The 11,393-nt window shown below is 34.0% G+C and overlaps 1 pseudogene; it reads left to right on the top strand.

Annotated features, from left to right (window-relative positions):
- LOC114578491 overlaps positions 1 to 11,393 on the top strand; it is an 82,931-nt pseudogene that overhangs the window by 58,179 nt on the left and 13,359 nt on the right.

Genomic DNA, 11,393 nt, shown 5'->3' with positions numbered 1-11,393 from the left:
GAAAAACTTGTCTGGTATAATCTCCTTATTCAAAGCCCGGTAATCAACATAGAATCTCCAGCTCTCGTCCTTCTTCTTGAATAACAAGACTGTGCTAGAAAAAGGATTCAAACTTAGTCTGATAATTCCCTCCTCCAACATCTCTCGGATCAGCTTCTCTATCTCGTCCTTCTGAATTTGAGGGTAGCGATAAGCTAGAACACTAATCGGTGACACCCAAATCTCTATGTCTCATACCAATTTTTTAGGATATGCTTGTAGGAAACAAGAGTCTCCCCTCCTGAAATTTAATTTTAGTATTTTACAAAATAGAACTTGAGAAGAACTTGGAAGAAAAACCATAATTGAACTTCTTTAATTGATAAAAGATGAAGGAACACAACAAGATACAATGGATCTTCTATTGGAGAGGTAGATCCGACTCTCCCAAATCAAGGAGTGTACGGCTCGAGCTCGACTCATGAACGAACTCGTTAGTCGAGCGTATCAAGCCACGAGCTCAAGCTCAAGCTTACACTTGAGCTTGATGAGAATTGGCTTGCAAGGTTGCTCTAATCACTATTTTTATAATATTCTTTTATTTATTAAATTTGAATATTATTAAAAATTAACAATAAATATATATATATATTTAAAATCTCACATAAATATTGAATTCTACATTTGAGGCGGACAACTGACTGTGCGATGCTCGAAAGGTCACAGGAGGCGGATGACCCGCATAAGGCCGACCATGCAAGGTTTGAGGTAGACGCTCATGTTGGACTTCACAGATTGTGCATGGAAGATAATTAGGCCACACATGAAAGATGACTGGACCACAAAATTTGTTGTAGGCTCACAAGCTTGAGCTCGTTTACAGTGGGTCGAGCTGTGCTCGAGCTCACCTTTAGAGCTTGACTCGAGCTTTAGCTCAAATTCGAGCTAATTTTCTAATTGACATGCCGAGTTTGATAAGGACACTAGCCAAATCAACTTGACTCGTTTACACCCCTACCCAAATCTTTTGACGTCGCTAGAGTTGAAGGAGAAATCAAGAACCAAGAAATTATAGCGAAACAGAGATAGAAAAACCTAACTCTAGCCTCCAAATATTAGGTCAAATCCTAAAATTGCCCCTTCTATTTGAATTTTCCCTACTAAATCCTCCTTAATTTCCTCTTAATCAAGCTAGTTGACCCCCACCATTGAGGGTTGCAGGCATGGGAGGTAGAACTTCCCTGTTCCTCTTATAAAATTGGGCCGGTTTGACCGGTCTACATTATCTTTTGTTCTTTGATTGTATTTATGCAATTTTTTATAGGTGACAGAAGATTTGAGATTTATTTTCTATGAAAAAGTAAATTGATAGTTTTCTTTTTATGCATGCTTTAATATAATTTTCATTAGATGCAACTTGACGTAGGCATGATCTTGATTAAACATATGCCTTTGACATGTTTATATGCAATTTAGGGAATATTTATACCTTGAGAAAAAATGAATATTTTCATTATAGAGGTTCCATGAATGCAAAGTTTGCTTAGAGATATTCAATGTGAATTAGAGAGTGTCATCTCAAATGGTTTGGTGACATAAAGCATCGAACCTTCTTTGACTTGGTTAGAAAAATAAAATGTATTAGATACGACCTATGTTAAGAAATGTAGACGTAGACATAAAAAAATTGTTTAGAAAGTATTAGAAATGATATTTTTATTATATTTAAATGAGAATGACTCTTAATAGGACACAATGAAGAAAAATGACTCACTAAGCTGACCCCACTATGGGATAAAAGCTTGATATTGATGTTGTTATTGTATATTTCTTGTCATTGAGACTAACAAGATTGTTTCAATTCTTTGTTGCATGCGCACAAGGATCTCAAAACATCATTTTTGACGCCTGGGTGCAAAGTTGCTGACAATTATGGGATTATGCTAATAACAGTGTGGCGATTATCAGACATCTATAGTTCTATTATTGCTTTGTGCATTAACTCGATCCAATAGATGCCGCAAGTGATGATTGACCAATATTTTAAACTAGCTTTGTGACTTGAGTACTAATGATTGAAACAAAATATTCCGGATAAACCACAATTAGTTTTTAACCTATTAGTTTTTAAGCATGCTAGGAGCTTGTCATGATTTTAACGTGCTATAGTTGCAAATTTTTAGCAGTAAATTTATAAGAATTAGTGGCTGGTATCTTAGATTTACTCGAACCAGGACATTTATTTCAAATGAGAAGCATGTAGTTCTAGAAGAGCTCATTGTTAGCATTATCTGAGTGCTATTTAATTGGATATCCCTATGGTGGTTTGGTAACTTAGGTTGGGTTAAGAAAATTTCTTGAGGAGATTTCATTTTTTGGAATTGAAATATTCTTTTCTCTATAACGAACATGGATGGGTTTTTGCCATTATATCGATTCATTTGCCTCAAATAGTGCGCATTAGTATAACGATGATAATGGTAATGGTGTTGAATGCTGATTTCATTTTCTAGGAGCATGGTTGCTTCTGGTTTTTCTTCCTAACACTCATTCGGAGTTACATGAAGCAAAGTTAGATGTAATTATGACTTGGAAGTTATATTACCTATATTGATTTTTAATGTTTTTTTTTTTTGTTATTATTTTTGCTTGCCTATGTCTCTTATAAATTATTCTGTATGCAGGAGACTGTTGTGGGGATCAATATTGAATGGGGATTATTGTGGCCAGTATATCAGAAGATAGTGGTGAACTCCATTACAAGTTTATTGTGGCCCTTTCTATTAATGATTTGCTTATGATTTTACTAATTTTATTATGTGATTCATTTATGACTCATCTGAAAATGTGCACTTGAATGGTGTTGCTATTTTAATCTGTTGCTGCGTTGGTTCTTGTTGTCCTTATTATCATAAGGATAACATGAAGCCAAGATATAATGTACGTGTTTTCAATTTTAGATCTTGCAAATTGAAGACTTGAGATATAATTTATAGATTCTTCACTGGTCATATAAAGAATCCTGATGGAAGAGTTCAATTTATCAAGGGGTATACAAGTGTGAAAGATGTTATAGATGGAGCTGTTAAGATTTTGACTGTTGCGGTATGTATCTATATGACTTTCTTGGAAGCATCTCTCCTAAAAGCACTTCTTTCTCATGCTTGGAATCCTTGCAATCTCTTTATTAAGCTTATTTCCTTGAAAACACTTTCTCTCACTTAGAGGCTATCTTTTTTCTCTTTTTGTAGACATTATCTTTGTTATAAGATTTTACGTAACATAGAAGCCAATATCTTTTCTCTCTAAAAAACAGTCTTTGTCTTTAATAAGTGTTTCTCTATTAAGTTCTCTTCGTTACAAACCACTCTTTTTTTAAATATCCTCCCTCTTATTTTGAAGCCTGTCTCATAACTCTCTCTAGGAAGTTTCTCTCTTCCTCTTCCTCACCTTTTCTTCCATGCTTCCTTTTCAATTTCTCTTTTTGCACATCTAAGAAATCTTCCTCTTCATTTTATTAGGCTCTCTCTTTCATAATTTCCTCTCTTTCTCAAACCCTCTCTATCTCCATCTTCAAAATTCCTCTTTCTCTCTCTTAGAAGCCTTTTTCTCTCTCTCATAAACCCACCTCTTTTTCATCTTAAAGAGCTTTATTACTATATAGAAGGTTTCTCTATGTCTCTTATGAGCCTCTCTATCCCTTTAAGAAATGTTCCTATCTATGAAGCTTTTCTCACTTGGAAGCCTTTCTCTGAAAGAAGCCCCTCCCTCTCTTGAAAGCATCTCTCTCTCTTTGAAGTATTTATCTCTCTTTTTTATATAAATTAATCTATCTTTTAAATTAATCCCTCATCTCTATCTTAAAAGCATCTTTAACTCCCTCTTTCTTTCTTGTAAGCTTATCTTGTATAGGTTCACTCTTTCAGAAGTCCTTTTTGCTCTTAGAAACATCACTCCCATTCTCTCCCTCTTATAAGACCTTTGTACATCTTTCCCTTTTTCCTTAACTCCTTTCTCTAAATCTCATTTTCTATCTCTCTTTTTGAATCCTCTCAATCAAAATTTTTATCTCTCTCTTTTAAAAGCCTCTCCCTCCATCTTAAAAGTTATTATATATCTCATTCACCCTGAATAGTCATGTTTCTCTCATAAAAGCACTTTCTCTTAAAAATCTCTCTTTTAGAGTCTCTTTCTTTCTTAAAAGCTTCTCTCAATCATTAGAAGCCTTTCACTTTCTTTGAAACATCTCTTTCTCCCAAAAGTCTCTTTGTTGATCTTAGAAGCTTCTTGCATCATTTCTTTTCATCAAAATTCCTTCTTATAAACTTGTCTTTCTCTCTTGGAAGCCTTTCTCTCTCTCTTAGAAGCACATATATCTCTCTTTTAGAAGCCTCTCCCTCGTAGTAGTTTCTCTCTTAGGAGTATCTATTTATCTCATAAAAATCCTCTCTCACTCACACACTTACATGTCTCACACTCTCCTAAAAGGCTTGCTCTCCTGTAACCTCTCTTTTTTGTCTCTTTTATAAGCTCTATTTGTCTATCTTAGCATCTACATTCTTATAAGCCTTAAATCCTCTCCTAGATGCATTTCATCTGTTTTTGCGATTCAATTTTTTGAAAATTATTGGAACTGCCTCTTTGACTGGTAGGAATGAACACTCTATGCTCTTAGCATTTCCTCATACAGTTGTCCATAGCATCCACTCGAGTACTCAACTATCTTCTCCTCTTGCAATTTCTAGCAGCCAATGCTATATACAATAATATGGTTGTTGATGAGTTTATTTTTAAAACTTTAACGTCCTAAGGTATTTGGTAAACAAGTTTATTCAACTAAGCTTCATTTAAGTTGATCATAATTTGTTCTCTATTCTTATATACTTTTTGTTGAGCATTAGTCAGGCATCTTGCAATGCTAAAGGTTTGACATTTTTAAGAAAATGCCAAAAAATTTGGTGTTTTCTATAAATATTAAATTTATTAAAATCCTAGCTAGATATGTGTAATATTAATTTTAATTTTTTAAATTTCATAATAAATACTTTTTTTTCCAAAACAAATTTCATAATAAATGCTAATATTAAATCTTATTATTAAATATTATATTTAATCCCTTAGGATATGACATGTTTAAAACTAGTATTATTTTTTTTTAGGTTAGAATTCTTCCTTTCCTTAGGATTATACGTGCTAGTGGTGGATAATGCCCTTCGTGGCACCATCTTAGTTTAATCCAGTTTTTCTTTAGGTTAGGATTCATCATTTTCTTAGGATTAGACATTCTAGTCATGTACGCCCACCATACTAGTTAAATCTATTTTTTTTTTCATTTACGGTAGGATTCTTCTTTTCCATAGGATTTGACATACTAGTGGTGGACAATGCCCTTCATGGAACCATCCTAGTTTAATTTTATTTTCTTTTTCCTTATGTTAGGATTCTTACTTTCCTTAGGATTAGATTAGCTAGGGTTCGATAATGCGCTTCGTTGTACTATCCTAGTTTAATCTTATTTTTTTCCCTTTAGGTTAAGATTTTTTCTTTCCTTTGGATTAGAAGTGATAGTGGGGGATAAAGCCCTTTAGGGAACCTTCCTAGTTTTAATCTAGTTATCTTTTCCTTTGGGATAAGATTCTTCCTTTCCTTAGGATTAGACGTGCTAGTGGTGGACTATGCTCTTCATGACATCATTCTACTTTAATCCAAAATTATTTTCCTCTAGGTTAAGATTTTTTCTTTTTGTAAGATTGGACATGTTAGTTGTGTACAATGCCATTCGTAGCACCATACTAGTTTAATACAGTTTTCTTTTCCTTTAGTTTAACATTCTTTATTTTCTTAGAATTAGACGTGCAAGTGGTGATTAACACTCTTCATTGCAACATCCAAATTTAATCCAGTTTTCTTTTTCTTTAGGTTAGCATTCTTTCTTTTCTAAGAATTAGACATGCATATTGTGGATAACGTCATTCGTGGCACCATCCTAGTTTAATCCAATTTTATTTTCTTTTAGGTTAGAATTTTTCTTGCCTTAGGATTCAACGCGCTAGTAGTGGACAACACCCTTCGTGGCACCATATTAGTTTAATCTAGTTTTTATTCCTTTTATTTTAGGATTCTTCCTTTTCTTTGGATATGATGTGCTATTGGTAGATAACGCCCTTCATGGCACCATCCTAATTTAATAATCTTTTATTGTCCTTTTTGTTAGAATTTTTCCTTTCCATAAGATTAGATGTGGTAGTGGTGGATAACGCACTTTATGGCATCATCCTAGTTTAATCCAATTTTCTAATCCTTTAGATTGAGATTTTACCTTTCCTTAGGATTAAAAGTGCTAGTTATGGATAGCGCCCTTTGTGAGACCATCCTAATTTTAATCCAGCTTCTTTTCCTTTAGGTTTGGATTCTTCCTTTCCATAGGTTTAACGTACGAGTGGTGTATAATGCCCTTTTGTGGCATCATCCTAGTTTAAACTAATTTTTTTCCTTTAGTTAAGGATTATTCATTTCCTTAGGATTAGATATGCTAGTGGTGTACTATACCCTTCATTGTATCATCTTAGTATAATCCATTTTTCTTTTCCTTAAGGTTTAGATTCTTCCTTTCCGTATTATTAGACCTATTAGTCGTGTATAATGCCCTTCGTGGCACCATACTAGTTTAATCTAGTTTTCTTTTCGTTTAGGTTAGGATTATCCCTTTTCTTAGGATTTAACATGCTAGTGGTTAACAATGCCCTTCATGGCACCATCCTAGTTTAATCTAGTTTTCTTTTCCTCTGGGTTAGGATTCTTGCTTAGGATTAAACGAGCTAGGAGTGGATAATGTGCTTTATGGCACTATCCTAGTTTAATCCAATTTTTTTCCCCTTTAGGTTAAGATTTTCCTTTCTTTAAGATTAAAAGCGCTAGTGGGGAATAACGCTCTTCATGGCACCATCCTAGTTTTAATCCAATTCTCTTTTTCTTTATGTTATGATTCTTTATTTCTTTAGAATTAAACGTGCTAAAGGTGGATATTGCCCTTCGTGGCACCATCCTAGTTTAATCCAATATTCTTTTCCCTTAGGTTAGGATTCTTCTTTTTAGTAGGATTAGACGTGCTAGTCATGTGCAATGCTCTTCGTGGAACAATACTAGTCTAATCCAGTTTTCTTTTCATTTAGGTTAGGATTCTTCCGTTCCTTAGGATCAGACATGCTAGTGGTGGATAATGCCCTTTGTGACACCATCCTAATTTAATCCAATTTTCTTTTCCTTTAGGTTAGGATTATTCTTTTTTGTAGGATTAGACGTGTTAGGGGTGGACTTTTTCCCTTAATGGAATCATCCTAATTTAATTCAATTTTCTTTTCTTTTAGGTTAGTATTCTTCCTTTCCTTAGGATTAGACATACTAGTGGTGTACCACGTCTTTCTTGACATCATCCTAGTTTAATCCAGATTTATTTTTCGTTAGGTTAACAATCTTTCTTTTCTTAAAATTAGATGTGCTAGTGGTGAATAATGTCCTTCGTTGCATCATCCTACTTTAATCAAGTTTTCTTTTCCTTTAGGTTAGCATTCTTCCTTTCCTTAGTATTAGACATGCAAGTGATAGATAATGACATTCGTGGTACCATCCTAATTTAATCCTATTTTATTTTACTTTAGGTTAGGATTTTTCTTTTCCTTCGGATTAGTCATGCTAGTGGAGGACAACACCCCTCGTGGCACCATCCTAGTTTAATCCATTTTTCATTTTCTTTAGGTTAAAATTCTTCCTTTCCTTAGGTTTTTACATGCTAGTGGTGGATAACGCCCTTTGTGACAACATCTTATTTTAATAAAGTTTCCTTTTTCTTTTTGTTAGGATTCTTCCTTTCCAAATGATTAGATGTGCAAACGGTCGATAAAGCCCTTCATGACACCTTACTAGTTTAATCCAATTTTTTATTCCATTAGGTTAGGATTTTATCTTTCCTTAGGATTAAAAGTGCTAGTGGTGAATAACGCCCTTCGTGGCATGATCTTAATTTTAATCTAGCTTCTTATCTTTTAGGTTAATATTCTTCCTTTCCTTAGGATTTGACGTGCGAGTGGTGGATAATGCCATTTGTAGAACCATCCTAGTTTAATCCAGTTTTCTTTTCCTTTAGGTTAGGATTCTTTCTTTCTGTAGGATTAGACCTATTTATAATGCACAATGCCCTTCATGGCACCATACTACTTTAATTTAGTTTTCTTTTTATTTAGGTTAGGATTTTTCCTTTTCATAGGATTTGACGTGCTAGTAGTGGACAATGCCCTTCCTGGCACTATCCTAGTTTAATCCAGTTTTCTTTTCCTCTAGGTTAGGATTTTTACTTTCCTTAGGATTAGATGAGCTAGGGCGTGGATAATGCACTTTGTGGCACTATCCTAGATTAATCCATTTTTTCCTTTCGGTTAGGATTTTTCTTTTCCTTAAGATTAAAATTCTAGCGGTGGATAACGTCCTTCGTTGCACCATTCTAGTTTTAATCCAATTATCTTTCCATTTAGGATATGATTCTTCATTTCCTTAGGATTAGACATGTTATTGGTGGACAATGTACTTCATGGTGCCATCCTAATTTAATCTAAAATTCTTTTCCTTTATGTTAAGGGGGTGGATAATGCACTTTGTGGCACTATCCTAGGTTAATCCATTTTTTCCTTTCGGTTAGGATTTATCTTTTCCTTAAGATTAAAATTCTATTGGCGGATAACTTCCTTCGTTGCACCATTCTAGTTTTAATCCAATTATCTTTCCATTTAGGATATGATTCTTCATTTTCTTAGGATTAGACGTGTTATTGGTGGACAATGTACTTCATGGCACCATCCTAATTTAATCTAAAATTCTTTTCCTTTATGTTAAAATTATTCCTTTTCGTAGGATTAGACATGCTAGTTGTGTACAATGCCCTTCATAGCATCATACTTGTTTAATCCATTTTTCTTTTCATTTAGGTTAGGATCTATGTTGCACCGATAAGGATACGGCGACACGGATACGACACGATACGGATACGGGACACGTCAATTCTTAAAAATGCAGGATACGGGTACGGCACGGACACTGCATCATAATTTATAAATCATACATTAAAATTAAGAAAGCAATCAAAGCATAATATTTTAATTTACAAAAAAAATGACAACAACATCATTTGTAGCCTTGTAGCTTATAATATCAAAATATAAGTAAGCATTAAATGTCTAGTACAACAACAAAAGCATAAAACTGTCTAGCACATAAAGTTTCAACTATTCAATAGAAGGAATGATATGATTTGTTTCTTCAGTGGTTTGTCTTTGAACTTCTATATCATCTTCAATAAATATCATAGCTTTTAATTCAGGCTCATCAAGTGAAAGATTAGTAATTTATAATATTCTCATATCATCAAGAGACTCAAATCCATCTCGGAAATGAGAGAACTTTGCTTGCAGCCACGGAAGTAAATATGATGCATCTTTTTTTTTTGGATTTCTTTTTATTTTTTGACCCCACGTAGTGGGATAAAGGCTTGATGTTGTTGTTGTTGTTGTTGTTGTTGTTGTTGTTGGATATCTTTTTTGTTTTTCAACGGACGTGTATTGGATACGCGTTTCCTTTTAAAATTAAATAGTATTTTAATTGGATACGTCTTTGGTGTATCCGACACGTATCAGTGGAGTATCGGAGGCGTATCCGTGTATCGGTGTATCAGATACAGCACGCCTTCATAAATAGGTGTATCGGTGCAACATAGGTTAGGATTCTTTCTTTCCGTAGGATTAGACGAGCAAGTGGTAGATAACACCCTTCGTGAGACCATAATAGTTTAATCAAATTTTCTTTTTCTTTAGGTTAGGATTCCTCTTTTCCGTAGGATTAGACGAGCTAGTGGTGCCTAAAAACCTTTGTAGCACCATCCTAGTTTTAATACAATTTTCTTTTCCTTTAGGTTAGCATTTTATCTTTCCATAGAATTATGTGCTAGTGGTGGATAATGCCCTTCGTGGCTCCATCCTATTTTAATCCAGTTCTTTTCTTTTAGGTTGACACTCTTCCTTTTATAAGGATTAGATTTTCAGGTGGTGGATAACGCTCTTCGTGTCACCATCATAGTTTAATCCAATTTTATTTTCTTTAGGTTTGTATTCTACCTTTCCATAGGATTTGACATTCTAGAGGTGTATAATGCTCTTCGTGGTATCATCCTAGTTTAATCCAATTTCTTTTCCTATAGGTTAGGATTTTACCTTTCCTTAGGATTAAAAGTGTTAGTGGTGAATAACGCCCTTCGTGGCATGATCTTAATTTTAATCTAGCTTCTTATCTTTTAGGTTTGGATTCTTCATTTTCTTAGGATTAAACGTGCGAGTAGTGGGTAACGCCCTTTGTAGAATCATTCTAGTTTAATCCAGTTTTCTTTATCTTTAGGTTAGGATTCTTCCTTTCCGTAGGATTAGACCTGTTTTTCATGTAAAATGCCCTTCGTGGCACCATACAACTTTAATCTAGTTTTCGTTTCATTTAGTTAGGATTCTTCTTTTCCATAGGATTTTACATGCTAGTGCTAGACAATACCTTTTGTGGAACCATCCTAGTTTAATTCAGTTTTCTTTTCCTTTATGTTAGAATTCTTCATTTCCTTAGGATTTGACATATTAGTGATGGACAATGCCCTTCATCCTAGTGGTGAAAAACACATTTGTGGCACCATCATAGTTTAATCATGTTTTCATTTTCTTTTGGTTAGCATTATTCTTTTCGTAAGAATTAGACGTGCAAGTGGTTAATAATGCCCTTCATTGCACCATCTAGTTTAATCCAATTTTCATTTCCTTTAGGCTAGGATTCTTCCTTTCCTTAGGATTAGACGTGCTAGTGTTAGACAATGCTCTTCGTGGCCCCATCATATTTTAACCCAGTTTTCATTTTCTTTAGGTTAGGATTCTTCATTTCCTTCGGATATGATGCGTTAGTAGTAGATAACTCCCTTCGTGGCACTATCCTAATTTAATCAAATTTTAATTTTCTTTAGGTTAGGATTTTGTTTCCTTAAGATTAGATGTGCTAGTGGTAGATAAACGCTTTTCCTGGCACCATCGAAGTTTTAATTTTGTTTTTATTTTCTTTTGGATAGAATTATTCTTTTTCTTAGTATATGGCGTGTTAGTGGTGGATAAATTCATTTGTAGCGCTATCATACTTTAATCCATTTTTCTTTTCCATTAAGTTAGAGTTCTTCTTTTCCGTAGGATTATAAGTGCTAGTCGTGGATAATACCCTTCATGACACCATCCTAATTTAATCCAGTTTTCTTTTACTTTGGTTAGGATTTTACCTTTCTTTAAGATTAAAAGTGTCCTTGATGTATAATGCCCTTCGTGGCCTCATCTTAGTTTCAATCTATT

This window comes from Dendrobium catenatum, unplaced genomic scaffold (genome assembly GCF_001605985.2).
Source record: "Dendrobium catenatum unplaced genomic scaffold, ASM160598v2 original_scaffold_50655, whole genome shotgun sequence".
In the NCBI taxonomy this organism is placed as follows: domain Eukaryota; kingdom Viridiplantae; phylum Streptophyta; class Magnoliopsida; order Asparagales; family Orchidaceae; genus Dendrobium; species Dendrobium catenatum.
The sequence above is the reverse complement of the archived record's forward strand: the minus strand, read 5'-3'. Positions and strand labels throughout refer to the sequence as shown.